General features: G+C 42.4%; 1 protein-coding gene across 1 annotated transcript in view; it reads right to left on the minus strand.

Annotated features, from left to right (window-relative positions):
* RARA (retinoic acid receptor alpha) overlaps window positions 1–3,658 on the minus strand; it is a 127,699-nt gene extending 124,041 nt beyond the window's left edge. Inside the window, exon 1 of the mRNA XM_040434576.1 lies at window positions 3,522–3,658. The gene's annotated coding sequence lies outside the window, so the exon portion shown is untranslated. The remainder of the gene's footprint in view (window positions 1–3,521) is intronic.
* Window positions 3,659–13,680: the final 10,022 nt, after the last annotated feature.

The raw sequence follows: 13,680 nt of genomic DNA on the forward strand, positions 1-13,680 counted from the left end.
CAGAACTGAAGCAAAATCGGACACGGACCACTGAAGCCAAATCACTGACAGTGAAAAAACACTGTCGTGTGCATGAGGCCTAAGAGAAACAAAATACGAGTCTTGCAGGTCTGATACCTTTCAGGGCTCATTCAGACGACCATATTTGTTTTTGCAGTCCGAAAATTGCAGATCCACAAAACACGGTTATTAGCCGTGCGCGTTCCACATTTTGCGGAACAGAACAGCCAGCCCTATGATAGAAATGCCTACTCTTGTCTGCAATTGCGGATAAGAATAGGACATGTTCTATCTTTTTTGCAGATGCCACGGAACGGAAGTATGGATGCGGACAGCTTATGGTGTGCTGTCCGCATCTTTTTTGGCCCCATTGAAGTGAATGGGTCTGCTTACATTCTGCAAAACTGGATCGACTGGTACCCATTTACCTCTATTGGAGCAATTCTTGGTAGTGCGATTGTTCAGGCACATACAGTTTGACTATAGTTGGCAGGACATCTCTCATTACACAAGAGGATGTTGATAATTTTTACGGCCGCAGAGAAGATGCGATCAAAGACCAACGGGCACCTGTTCAATGTCAGCTGCTTGCTAGACATGTCATGGACAGTGACCAGAAATGAGAGTTTGAAAGTGCGACGGTTCCCCCGATCATCGGCCTATGTAGATGGACAATTCTAGTGGCTCATTGGTACCCTCCTTTGCACCAATGACCAAGGGCAGATCTTCAAGAGAGTGGTAACTTCTACAACACAGCTCTTGGAGGGTAGCAGCCACATGAACACCTTCCGGTTCAGTCCTTTGGTGAGGACCACAGGTACAGCTCTGTCAAGTATCAGTCTTTTTGTGTCTCCTGCTACATGTGACACTGGTAAACCAGTGACATCATCATGACAACAAGTATTTCCCTAGCAACATGTATAGGCCATCGCTTATGCATTTGGGACATAACGCAGTTGATCTGAGCTCTGTTTAGTGGTTTTAGTGTCGGGGAACTGACAGATTGCTGCTGGGATGTCGATAAACCGACCGGCAGCAGAAATTGGTCACTGAGATATACATATTAAAACTTCTTAGAAAATCAAAGTCCTCTTTTTGCCATAAAAAACAATCACAGTGCCGCTTCCATTTTCTAAACCGTGCTGGACAAAAACACTAATTTGATGGATTCTTGTAAGAGGTAAACTGAGGAATATGATGAGTAAGGTATGGAAAAAATGCGCAGGCTGAATAGGGGGCCAAAAAAGACTCTGTAGGGACTCAATGGAGATGTTGCCAACAAGGCTGAGGAACCGATCTGAGGAACAGGCCAGAAAGTGGAAGTTAACTATATGATTGTTTACAATTTTACGATAAATGATCAATTTCAAGACAGAAAAACGATTTATCTTTTAGTCTTTCACCCTATTGCTTATTTTTACTTTTGGTCAGATTGCAGAGAAAACGATCTGGATTGCACTTGCCATGCACTGATATATTGCGCTAAACATGCACACGAGGCACTTTGTATATGTTTTGATGAAAACGCATGGGACCACGACAGGGTGGTCTCTTTTAAGTGGGCCCCTACACTAACTGCGCGCAGCGTCACATGGCAACCACAACACAGCGGGTGGCGATATCATTTTTGTTTGATCCTCACTACAGAATTTCTAGGATTAGATTTCTGTCAGATATGCTCCAAGTTCATGTATGTCAGTGTCATGTCTTCCCTCAGTCCGGTGGGATGATGTCCTACGTGCCCAGTGATATTTTCCAGTCTATGTGGTCAATATGTGCAATCACATGGAGTTTTCATTGCCCCCTATTACATGATCAGTGCAGTACATTCTAGTTCTCCCACATAGTCCAGGTTGACACTCGGGCACATTACAGCAGATCCTGTAAATACATAGTACATAGTCCAGTATGACACAAATTACTAGTATAGTTTGTACTTTCTTGTAGTCCAATCTTCCTGCCAGTAGTATGTAGAACATTTCTTGTGTTATCACATGTAGTCCAGTATTCCATGTATAATTCCTAAATACGCACACGGTGTGATCCCACGTAGTCCAGTCTGGCATGGACAAGTATGTGACAGAGACGCAGAGGGCCATCTTATGCATTCCAGTTTATGTAGTCTATGGATGCAGTCCATACTGTGTTATCTACAGTCCAATCTTGCATGTCACTGACCATGTAATCAAGTCTTGTATGTATGATTGTTTTATAAGGCCTATTGTGTTATCTCATGTAATAGAATCTTTTAAGTAGGCATAATTCATACACCCACATTGTCATATGCCATGTAGTTCAGTCTAGTGTGTAGGAGAGTATACATACACATGCATTGCCATACACCATGTAATACAGTCTTATATGAAAAAAAGTATTGCATACCCATGCATTATAATATCCCATGTAGTCCCGTCTACTATTTAGAAGAGCGTTTCATACACCCACATTGTCATATCCCATCTAGTCCAGTCTTGTAAGCAGGAAAGTATTTCATACCCAAGCATTATTATATTCCATGTAGTCCAGTGTAGTATATCATACACATGCATTTCTATACTCCATGCAGTCCAGTCTTGTATGCAGGAGAGTATTTCATACCCACGCATAGTCATATGCCATATAGCCCAATCTTGTATGCTGGGGTGTATTTCATACGCACACTGTCATATTCCGTGTAGTCCGCTCTTGCATGTATCAGTATTTCGAGCATGCGTATTTTGTTATCCTTTGTGATGTATCAGTATTTAAAAAATCTTCCTTGGTTTAGTTTTTTTTCGTGTAATCCCATTTCGTATGTTCCTGCATTCTCCTATAAACTCCAGTCTCAGGAAGTACCATTATCCTCTGTGCAAAATCGCATAAGGTCCAGTTTCACACCAGTCAGTATTATATCCTGCATGTGCTTCTGTATCATATACAGCAGTATAGGGTAAGGTATGAATCTATAATGCACTACTGTAGTGTTCTGTATATCTGCATCATACATATTAGCACAGTTCCCAGAATGTTTTCCCAAGTAGTGTCATATGTATAACTAAGTACATAACCTTGTAGAAGTATACAGTAATCTTTCTTCAATAGGATGCCATGTCTTAGGTGAAGATGTACCTCCAACATTATATAACGGAGATGATCCTCGATAGATAGATAGATAGATAGATAGATAGATAGATAGATAGATAGATAGATAGATAGATAGATAGATACTGCATGCTACTGTCATCCCTTATTTTTAAACACTATAGTAACAATGATGTATGTACTATATGCAGGAGAAAAGAGCATGTAGCATATACCATAGAGACCTGCAATGTCACAGATGTATATAAGGTGAAGGTTTATCATACAGCTCAGCAGTGCTGCCCATATATACTTGCTGTACACAGTGCACCTAATACAGACCCACACATACTATTGTGTATATGATATCATTGATTATACTGATCAGGGCACAATATGGGCAGGCTTTTCACTGTATTCTACTCCTAGCACATGCCGCATGTACCCATGCCCACCCTTACCTGGTTCTGGGGGTATGCTGCAGCCTTCAGACAAAGTGGAGACAGGCTGAGTGTGCTGGCCGTGTGGTGTCAGCCTCCTCTCTCTGCAGCCATAGCGGGTATATAGTGAAACTTTATCCTACAGCTCAGCCTCTCCGCCGGTACCTCCCACAGCTCCCCACCCCATAACCAGCTAGACCTGCCACCCTCCGGCTTAACCTTTCCACTGCCAGGCAGCAGGGCATACAACGCTGCCCCCTGACAAAGCAGGGGTTAAAACATAAGCTCCCAGCCGTGCAGACTCTTCCAGTACTATAACAGAGACCATGCCACTCGTACAACCATCCACCCGCTTCAAGGAGGGACACCATCTCTGTCAGTGCAAGGGTTAATACGAGGCTTTAACCCATCCATATCTCCAGGTCTGGAGTGTTTGTTATGGAACAGTCCATGCTCAAGTAACCCTTTCAATGGCGACTAATTATCTACATGAATTCGACCGGCGGGCAGGGGCTGTACACAGCTTGATTAATGGCCTTTGTCTTGTTTTGTAATCATTAGTCTGTTTTGCCAAGTCATGGCAACCCAGCGACCCTATTAATTTCTGGCCCCCCTCACCCGCCATACCGTTATGTAAGGCTGGCAAAGATGGCACTGCCAAAAACTGGATTTTTTTTTTGTTGATGTCTCCCAATGACAAGGATAGGTTAATTGGCTTTGCGTGACTTTGACCCTAACGTGTAAGTATGAAAGGTACTTAGATTGTGAGCCCCATATGGAATACCGGTGGCAATCTGTGTGCCGCGCTGTGGAATATGTTAGTGCTATACTGTCAAGTATATCCACTTTATTTATTTTTTACATGTTGCGCCTTAAGCTGGATTTACACAGCCCGATGTCTGAAAGAACGCTTGTTCACGATAATCTGCCCGTCTAAAGGTGCAGCCGATCACTCAAATGATTTGGGGTGAAATGATCTGAGGTGCAGTCGCCTCAATCACCTCTCCCAGGCAGCCCAGGGTAGTAGCCATTGCTCGTCCTCGTACTGTGGAGGAGATCGCTGCATGTAAATACATTGCTTCACCTCCACTGTCGGGAAGGAACGATTCCTTCCCGACAATCGGCTGCTCCACGCAGCAGCTACCTGCGCCTTTACTGGTTACTGAAATCCACGACCTGTATGTCCAAGGCTGCTCAGACTGCCTATAGGCCATAAACACCAAAGGCACATAGCAGTCCTTGAAAGCTACCAACCTGACAAGTTCCTAGAAGTGCAGGAACATAGAAGTCGCTTTCCTGTAATCAGTAGCAAAGTTCACTGCATATTCAATAAGACACCTCATAAAGCTGCGGCAGGTAGGTGGACCTGGAGGTAGCAGCTGCTGGTGGTGGAGGCCTGTAGGGACCACATAAGAAAGGTCATTCTACTGGGTTAATATAGCTGGGCACAAACTGCAAAGGGAAAGACAAGTGTGGGAGGGCACAACGCAAGCATGGGGTAATGTGGAATGTCTGCTGATGGCGGATTGTGGTTTTGCCTCTCAAATCCATGGCATCGCTCTACAGCTATCCACAGACAGTATATGACTGCAAGCCGGTACGGTCCAAGTTAGTGGAAGAATCGTCCTGTTTTATAGTCGGCTGAAAGATCTTTTGGTTGCTGATCCTTCCATGGTAGTGGGATGTAACACATCAGACCAACCAAAGCGCTGGCAGACTGCGATGGAAGCCGCTGAATCATTCGGACAATGCGCAGCGATGCATCACATGACCATGCAGCACCTATAACGTGTACTGATTCTGTAACCAGCGCTTTTATATCATGCCATGTTACAGAGCTATTGCCTCTAGGGGAGTATGTAAAGAGAGAGAACCATCTCCCTATTGCCACCTATTGGAAGTGGCTTCCTATGAGTCAACATCTGACTTTCCAAAAACTTTTCGGATTTGACAAAGGAATATTATAGTCAGACCCTTGTCAAATCCCAAGGCTTCTCAGAAAGTAGTATCTTGACTCGTAGGGAGCCACTTCCAATAGGTGGCGCTAGCTAGATGGTTCTCTTTCTTTGCACACTCATTTCCCATGGCGCACTGACAATAAGTCTCCATACCATGGAGTAGTTCCAGTAAGGCTACTTTCACATATGCGTTTTTGCTGAATTCGTCAGGGATCAGCAATAACGCTTCCGTCATGATAATACAACCGTCTATGAACGGATCCGGTTGTATTATCTCTAAAATGGCCATGACGGATCCGTCACTAAAACCATTGGGGACGGATCAGTTTTCTTTTGTGTCCGAGAAAACAGATCCGGCAACATTGACTTGCATTGTGTGTCATGACGGATCTGTCTTGCTCCGCATCCCATGACAGCTTTTTTCTGTCCGCGATGGGGACGCAACATTCCGTTTTGTTCAGTTTTGTCCCCATTGACAATGAATGGTGACAAAACTGAAGCGTTTTCCTCCACTATTGAGATCCTATAACGGATCCAATAGCGGAAAGGGAAAGCGCAGATGTGAAAGTAGTAGTAGTAGTAGTAGTCTCCATACAGGACTGATCTCTTTAAGAAGATTCAGCACCCTGCCTAAGCCGCTTCTAGGGGAGAATAGAGTGCCCCATAAAAGCACTATATTGGGCAAGTAGACCTGTAGACACAGGGAAGATTTATTAAAACTGATGCAAAGGAAAACTGGCTTAGTTGCCAATAGCAACCAATCAGATTCCACCTTTCATTTCTCAAAGGAGCTCTGAAGAATGAAAGGTGGAATCTGATTGGTTAGCCAGTTTTCCTGTACACCAGTTTTGATAAATCTCTTCCGCTGTGACTATACAAGGCACAAAGCTTTGTTGAGTGCATGAACCCTAAAGTTGCAAAGGAAAGGACTTGTAATTGTAACTTTTTGAATCTATGCATGGAAAAAATTCTGGTGACTGTGCTATTTCCTTGTCATTGTAGCTTTAAGGAAAGCAGCACATAGATTTAATCCTTCCTATCCTCACCTGTTACACAGACAGGGCAGGTATGTGGGCAGGCCCAGAGGCCCCATCAGCCAATTGGTCAGGTTGGCAAGTAGCCAAGCCCTGCCCACCCAGACATGGTTCAGATATCTGGGAAGCTGAGAATACTAACATTACGTTCATACACAAAGTCACGCACACTTATGTAGCTGACAGAAGATTCAGAGCTGAGGTCTGTTCTGTGTTCAACATGGGTGTCACCAGTCATCTCAGCTGCTATAGAAAGATCAACTTCTGTAAATGAAGACATTTTCTAAGAAGCAAAACTAATGTATCTGATAAAGTTTTGGAGTCCCTTCAGTTTCACAACTATGGCGATTAAATCAAGTAGTATTTTCAGAGGAAAGTTTTGTGGAAGACTGACTCCTGTAAGAACAGAAACACAGATCATTAAAGTCTACTCAGTCTTCTCTTAGGCCACGTCCACACCACAACAGATACTTTGTGGATTTTTTCTGCATCGAATCTACACTTCAATGGAAGTCCAAAGCAGCAAGTCTACATCACATTGTGTGATTTGATGCGGAATATAGTGTGAATTTTTTTTACTGTGGATTTTCCATCTGAATTGCAACGATGACGGAGAAAGACAGAAGTCAATGAAGAAAAACAGCAAAAGAATTAGACATGCCAACATATAGAAGGAGTAGGATACGGCACTAACCAATCAAAAACTGAGTTTTTTCATCACTAGACTCACAAACCACGGACATTTGATTCTGATATCACCGTAGAGATATTCTATCAGATCTTACAGTACATGAGTGTAAGACCCCTGATGTAATAAATTAGGATTAGGGGTGCACAACCTGTGGCCCCCAATGCCCATCTGGTCACAGACATGCTGGCCTATGTCTGCTCACACAAATGTTTCATGTCAGAGAGTAGTGATGCTTATTGCAGGAACAGGTAAGCACTAATAGACTGTGTGGCCATCTCTGATAGTCCTATAGATGGACAAAATGGAGGTCATCTGACCGTTGTGTGCCAGGCCAAAGAGGAGTTGATGAAGTGGCGAGGTGACGATGCATGAGACTATCTATCTTTATTATAATATAAGGGAGTAGTGAAATATTCAGTTGTTTTAGTAACTCACAAACTACCATGGAGAAAGTCCAATGAGTATTGTACATGGTTTCTGGAGTGTCAACAGGAGAGAAGAACCTCATACATGTGGAAGTCCTGTAACATATGTGCAACCAGCACCTCAGTCATCTATGGCATATATCTTCGATATACCATAAATGTTTCAGTAAATATCGTTTGGTTGAGGCCCTTGGGATTGGTACAATCTGACAATGTGGCCTTCATACAAGAAAGGTTGGGCATCCCTGCTTTTCTCTGATCAGAGGAGCAGGCAGGGGCAGACTGGTCATAGATCCAACCGAGAAGCTTCCCTCTTCTTGGCCGACAGCCAGGTACATGATGATCTGATGCCCTCAGCATTAAAGACTAAACTTTTATAAAACCTTTCTTTAAAATTTCTAAATAGCCTAAAAATGTTTTTTGTAATATACTTTATTAATCAGAATTATAATTTTGCTGCTCAAATAGACACCCAAGTCCTAGGTGACTATCACGTCTTAAAGTCATTATTCTGATATGTCAGCGCTGTACTGGTGTACGGATTTCCCAGGGGGCCGCAGCGAATGCTGCACAGATTGTAACTCCTGCTTGTGTGCCCCTCAAGCTTGGCTAAACTCTGGCACAGCATATCTGTACCCTGTACAGATGTGCTATGATGGGATTTAGCTGAGAGGGCTCCTGGCTAAGCCCACTCCGCTCAGCTCAAGGCTCTCTATAGCACATTGCTACTCCATACTCCAGTACAGCACCGACATGCCAGCGCTGTACTAGAATAATGATTATAAGACGCAATAGACACCCAGGACTTTGGGTGCCTATTTGGGCAGGAAAACTATATTTCTTATTAGTAAAGTATATTACAAGTCATATTTTTAGGCTATTTAGACCATTTTAAAGGAAGGTTGTAGAAAAGTTTAGTTACTCTTTAACTAATGTCGGCGCATCAGGCACTTATGCTCCTGGCCAGCGGCCACAGCAACTGTATTGATGTCCTCAGGACAATTATACAGTTCCAAACTGTGGCTTAGTGGCAGTATTTAGTGCTGCACTGTGGTATTTGGTTTTGCACAGGTAGTATTTTGTGCTCTATTGTGGTATCTGGTTCTGCTGGGGCGGTATTTTGTTCTGCACTACAGTATTGCGGTCCCCGCCTAATTCTGTTGTCCTGCCTTCAGTCAATCTGCAACATGGAGACACTTTCTAGTTTTTTTTTCCGGGCCCTTTAAGTTTCCAGTGCAAACCCTGAATTCAGTGTTCGGTCTGGGAAATTAAGCCATCAAGCAGTGAACATTTTCCGGACCAAACACTTTTGTGTGAAAATGGCCTTAGATGAATGCTGGCTGGCTGTATGAAGGTGTCTCAACATTCTCCCGACAGCAGATGTCAGGGGAAAGAAGGTTTAGTCATTTTGACTTACTCTCACTTACCTATCGATAATGCACACCTCATACAGCCTGTGTATGAGGAGTCAGGGACAATAGTTGTTGACCAATTGAGCTTTTAGCCATAAACCATCTAAGGTGTATGGCCAACATTAAATTAAAGCAGGTCCCACAAAGTAGAAACATAGAATGTGTCGGCAGATGAGAACCATTTGGCCCATCTAGTCTGCCCAATATACTGAATACTATGAATAGCTCCTGGCCCTATCTTATATGAAGGATGGCCTTATGCCAATCCCATGCATGCTTAAACTCCTTCACTGTATTTGCAGCTACCACTTCTGCAGGAAGGCTATTCCATGCATCCACTACTCTCTCAGTAAAGTAATACTTCCTGATATTATTTTTAAACCTTTGCCCCTCTAATTTAAAACAATGTCCTCTTGTAGCAGTTTTTTTCTTCTTTTAAATATTCTCTCCTCTTTTACCTTGTTGATTCCCTTTATGTATTTAAAAGTTTCTATCATATCCCCTCTGTCTCGTCTTTCTTCCAAGCTATACATGTTAAGGTCCTTTAATCTTTCCTGGTAAGTTTTATCCTGCAATCCATGTACTAGTTTAGTAGCTCTTCTCTGAACTCTCTCCAAAGTATCAATATCCTTCTGGAGATATGGTCTCCAGTACTGCGCACAATACTCCAAATGAGGTCTCATTAGTTAGTGCTCTGTAGAGCGGCATGAGCACCTCCCTCTTTCTACTGCTAATGCCTCGCCCTATACACCCAAGCATTCTGCTAGCATTTCCTGCTGCTCTATGACATTGTCTGCCTACCTTTAAGTCTTCTGAAATAATGACCCCTAAATCCCTTTCCTCAGATACTGAGGTTAGGACTGTATCACTGATTTTATATTCTGCTCTTGGGTTTTTACGCCCCAGGTGCATTATCTTGCACTTATCAACATTAAATTTTAGTTGCCAGATTTTTGACCATTCCTCTAGTTTTCCTAAATCCTTTTCCATTCGGTGTATCCCTCCAGGAACATCAACCCTGTTACAAATCTTTGTGTCATCAGCAAAAAGACACACCTTACCATCGAGGCCTTCTGCAATTTTGCTGATAAAGATATTAAACAATATGGGTCCCAGAACAGATCCCTGAGGTACCCCACTGGTAACAAGACCATGGTTTGAATATACTCCATTGACTACAACCCTCTGTTGTCTGTCCCTCAGCCACTGCCTAATCCATTCAACAATATGGGAGTCCAAGCACAAAGACTAAAATGTATTGATAAGCCTTCTATGTGGGACAGTATCAAAAGCCTTACTAAAGTCTAGATAAGCGATGTCTACTGCACCCAATCAAAAAAATCAATAAGATTAGTTTGACATGATCTCCCTGAAGTAAACCCATGCTGTTTTTCATCTTTCAATTCATGGGATTTTAGATGTTCCACAATCCTCTCCTTAAGTATGGTTTCCATTAATTTCCCCACTATTGATGTCAGGCTTACTGACCTATAGTTGCCCGATTCCTCCCTACTACCTTTCTTGTGAATAGGCACAACATTTGCTAATTTCCAATCTTCTGGGACGACTCCTGTTACCAGTGATTGGTTAAATAAATCTGTTAATGGTTTTGCTAGTTCACCGCTAAGCTCTTTTAATAGCTTTGGGTGTATCCCATCAGGCCCCTGTGACTTATTTGTATTAATTTTAGACAGCTGACTTAGAACCTCTTCCTCTGTAAAGACACATGCATCAAAAGATTCATCAGTCTTCCTTCCTAACTGAGGTCCTTTTCCTTCATTTTCCTTGAACTGAACAGAAGTATTCACTGAGGCAGTCAGCTAGTTCTTTATCTTCTTCCATATACCTTCCTTCTTTTGTTTTTAATTTGTTAATTCCTTGTTTTAGTTTCCTTTTTTCATTTATGTATCTGAAGAATGTTTTATCGCCTTTTTTTCACTGACTGAGCTAATTTCTCTTCTGCCTGTGCTTTAGAAGCTCTTATAACTTGTTTGGCCTCTCTTTGCCTAATCTTATAAATTTGCCTGTCATCCTAGTTTTTTTTTTATAATTACTAAATGCAATCTTTTTGTTTTTAATGATTTTGGTCACTTCTGCTGAGTACCACAGTGGTCTCTTCCCTTTTTTTGCTTTTACTGACAAGCCTAATGCAATTATCTGTTGCCTTCAATAGTGCCACTTTTAAGTAGTCTCATTTCTCCCGGACTCCATTGAAACTGTTCCAATCTGATAGGGACTCGTATACCACTAATCTAATTTTAGAAAAGTCAGTTTTTCTAAAATCTAAAACTTTTGTTTTTGTGTGGTGTGACTCAGTAACTGTACTTATAGTAAACCACACTGACTGGTGATCACTAGATGCCAAGCTTTCCCCTACAGTAATATCAGATACCAAATTCTCATTTGTGAATACTAAATCTAAAATGGCCTCCTTCCGGGTTGGCTCCTCAACTACTTGCTGTCGAGATAATCCCAGTAGGGAATTTAGAATATCTGTACTCCTGGCAGAACTAGCTATTTTGGTTTTCCAGTTTACATAAGGAAGATTAAAGTCTCCCATAATTATAACTTCCCCTTTCAATGTCATTTTAGCTGTTTCCTCAACTAGAATATCATCTAATTCTTTGACTTGGCTAGGTGGTCTATATATCACACCTACACAAGTTACCTTATGATTATCAAGCTGCAAGGTAACCCAAACTGACTCTAAATTGGTCTTGCTAACTTGTATTAAATTCGATTTTATGCTATCTTTCACATACAGGGCCACCCCTCCCCTTTCTTGCCTTCTCTGTCTTTCCTATATAGAGAGAACCCTGGTATTGTTATATCCCAGTCATTACTCCCATTGAACCATGTCTCAGTAACAGCCACTAAATCTATATTCTCAGATGGCATTATAGACTCAAGTTCATTGATCTTATTCCCTAAACTGCGAGCATTTGTAGACAAGACTCTGAGCTTGTCATTTCTTAACCTATGTGCTACTGGCATCTTCTGGCATTGTTCCGGGGGGGGGCAGTCGGACTGCTGGATTATCACTCTTTTGTTCCCCTTTCCTAGTTTAAATTCTCCTTAGCAAATACTTTGAACTGTTCACTGAGGACATTCGTTCCCTTGAGAGAAAGATGCAAACCATCTTTCTTGTACAGTTCTTTTCCATTCCAACGAGAGCTAACATGAGACACAAAGCCAAACCCTTGGTTCCGACACCATTCACCAAGCCATACATTGAATTCATGAATGCGCATCTTTCTGTCATGCTGAAGGTTATGCACAGGCAAAACTGCAGAGAATGAAACAGTTAATGCAACCTCCCGTATATCATTACCAAGTGTGTGAAAAGCTTCCATCACCTTTGTAACCTCATTGCAAGCCAGACCATTTGTCCCAAGATGGACAAAAGCATCCACCTCCCTTTCCTGCTTTGCTTGCCTAACAATATTAAGGATACGTCGTCTATCCCTGCTAGCGGTAGCACCAGGGAGACATCTCACAAAACCATTTTCCTTAAACTTCACACCTCTTATGATAGAATCGCCCACCAACAGCTGCCTACTATTAGTCCTCACCTTATCCTTTTAGTCTTTGGCTGCAGTCTTGCATACTTTAGGCATGGGAGATGATTGTTCCTTACCCACTGTGCCTGAGCCATCCTCCATGTTGCTCTTGCGCTCTGAAAGTGCTGCAAATGAATTATGGAGAGCCACAGACTGTGGGACATGTCTTCTATCAACAACTCTCCGTCTACCAGAACCTGCAGTAAACCATCTTCCATTTCTAGGGGGCCTCTGTGGCAGTGGCATTGCAACATTCCCAGCATAAGTTTATTTAACAGTTAATTTAAAAATCTCAGATTTCAAAAATGCTATTTCCTGCTGCATTATGGAGAGCTGTCTACAGATCAGACGCATCCAAACCTTCGAAGAGATGAACCTGAAATAAAAGCACAACAATTCTTGCACAGAACCAGGTCTGCCATTTTAAAGAGGGGAAAAATTTTAAGCAAACAATTCTTACTTTTTTAGATAGTATCCACCTCCAGATTACCTCCTGAGTATCTCCTGAATATCTCAGATGCACTTATAAATTGAGAATGCTGCAAGCTATAATTAGGCAAGCTAATACTATGTTGCTATATATACACACAAGTATCCATGATATAATCAGAAAATGTGCTCTGAGGATTGCCCTTTACTGCATTTGTGTCTTTTCCACCAGGTTTCAGAAGCACAAACCTGTTACCTTTTAAATTGACTCTGATCTTTCCTTTGTTCCCCATATTCAATCACTTGCTCTTGTCGTCTGCACCTCAAGAATATCGCCAGAATCCGCCCTTTTCTCACGGTGGAAATGGCAAAAACTCTTGTTGTTGCCTTGATTCATTCTTGTCTTGAACTACTGCAACGCATTACTAATCGGTCTCCCTCTTACTAAACTCCCTCCCTTCAGTCTGTCCTAAATGCTGCAACCAGGCTCATCTATCCATCCAAACACTACACTGATGCTGCTAGCCTGTGTCAGTCACTTCACTGGTTGCCCATCCACGACAGAATACAGTTCAAACTTCTCACCCACAAAGCTCTCCACAGTGCTGCACCTCCATATATCTCATCTCCATCTCCCACCCCACTCGTGCTCTCCGTTCTGTTAGCCACTT

This window comes from Bufo bufo, chromosome 6, assembly GCF_905171765.1.
Source record: "Bufo bufo chromosome 6, aBufBuf1.1, whole genome shotgun sequence".
In the NCBI taxonomy this organism is placed as follows: domain Eukaryota; kingdom Metazoa; phylum Chordata; class Amphibia; order Anura; family Bufonidae; genus Bufo; species Bufo bufo.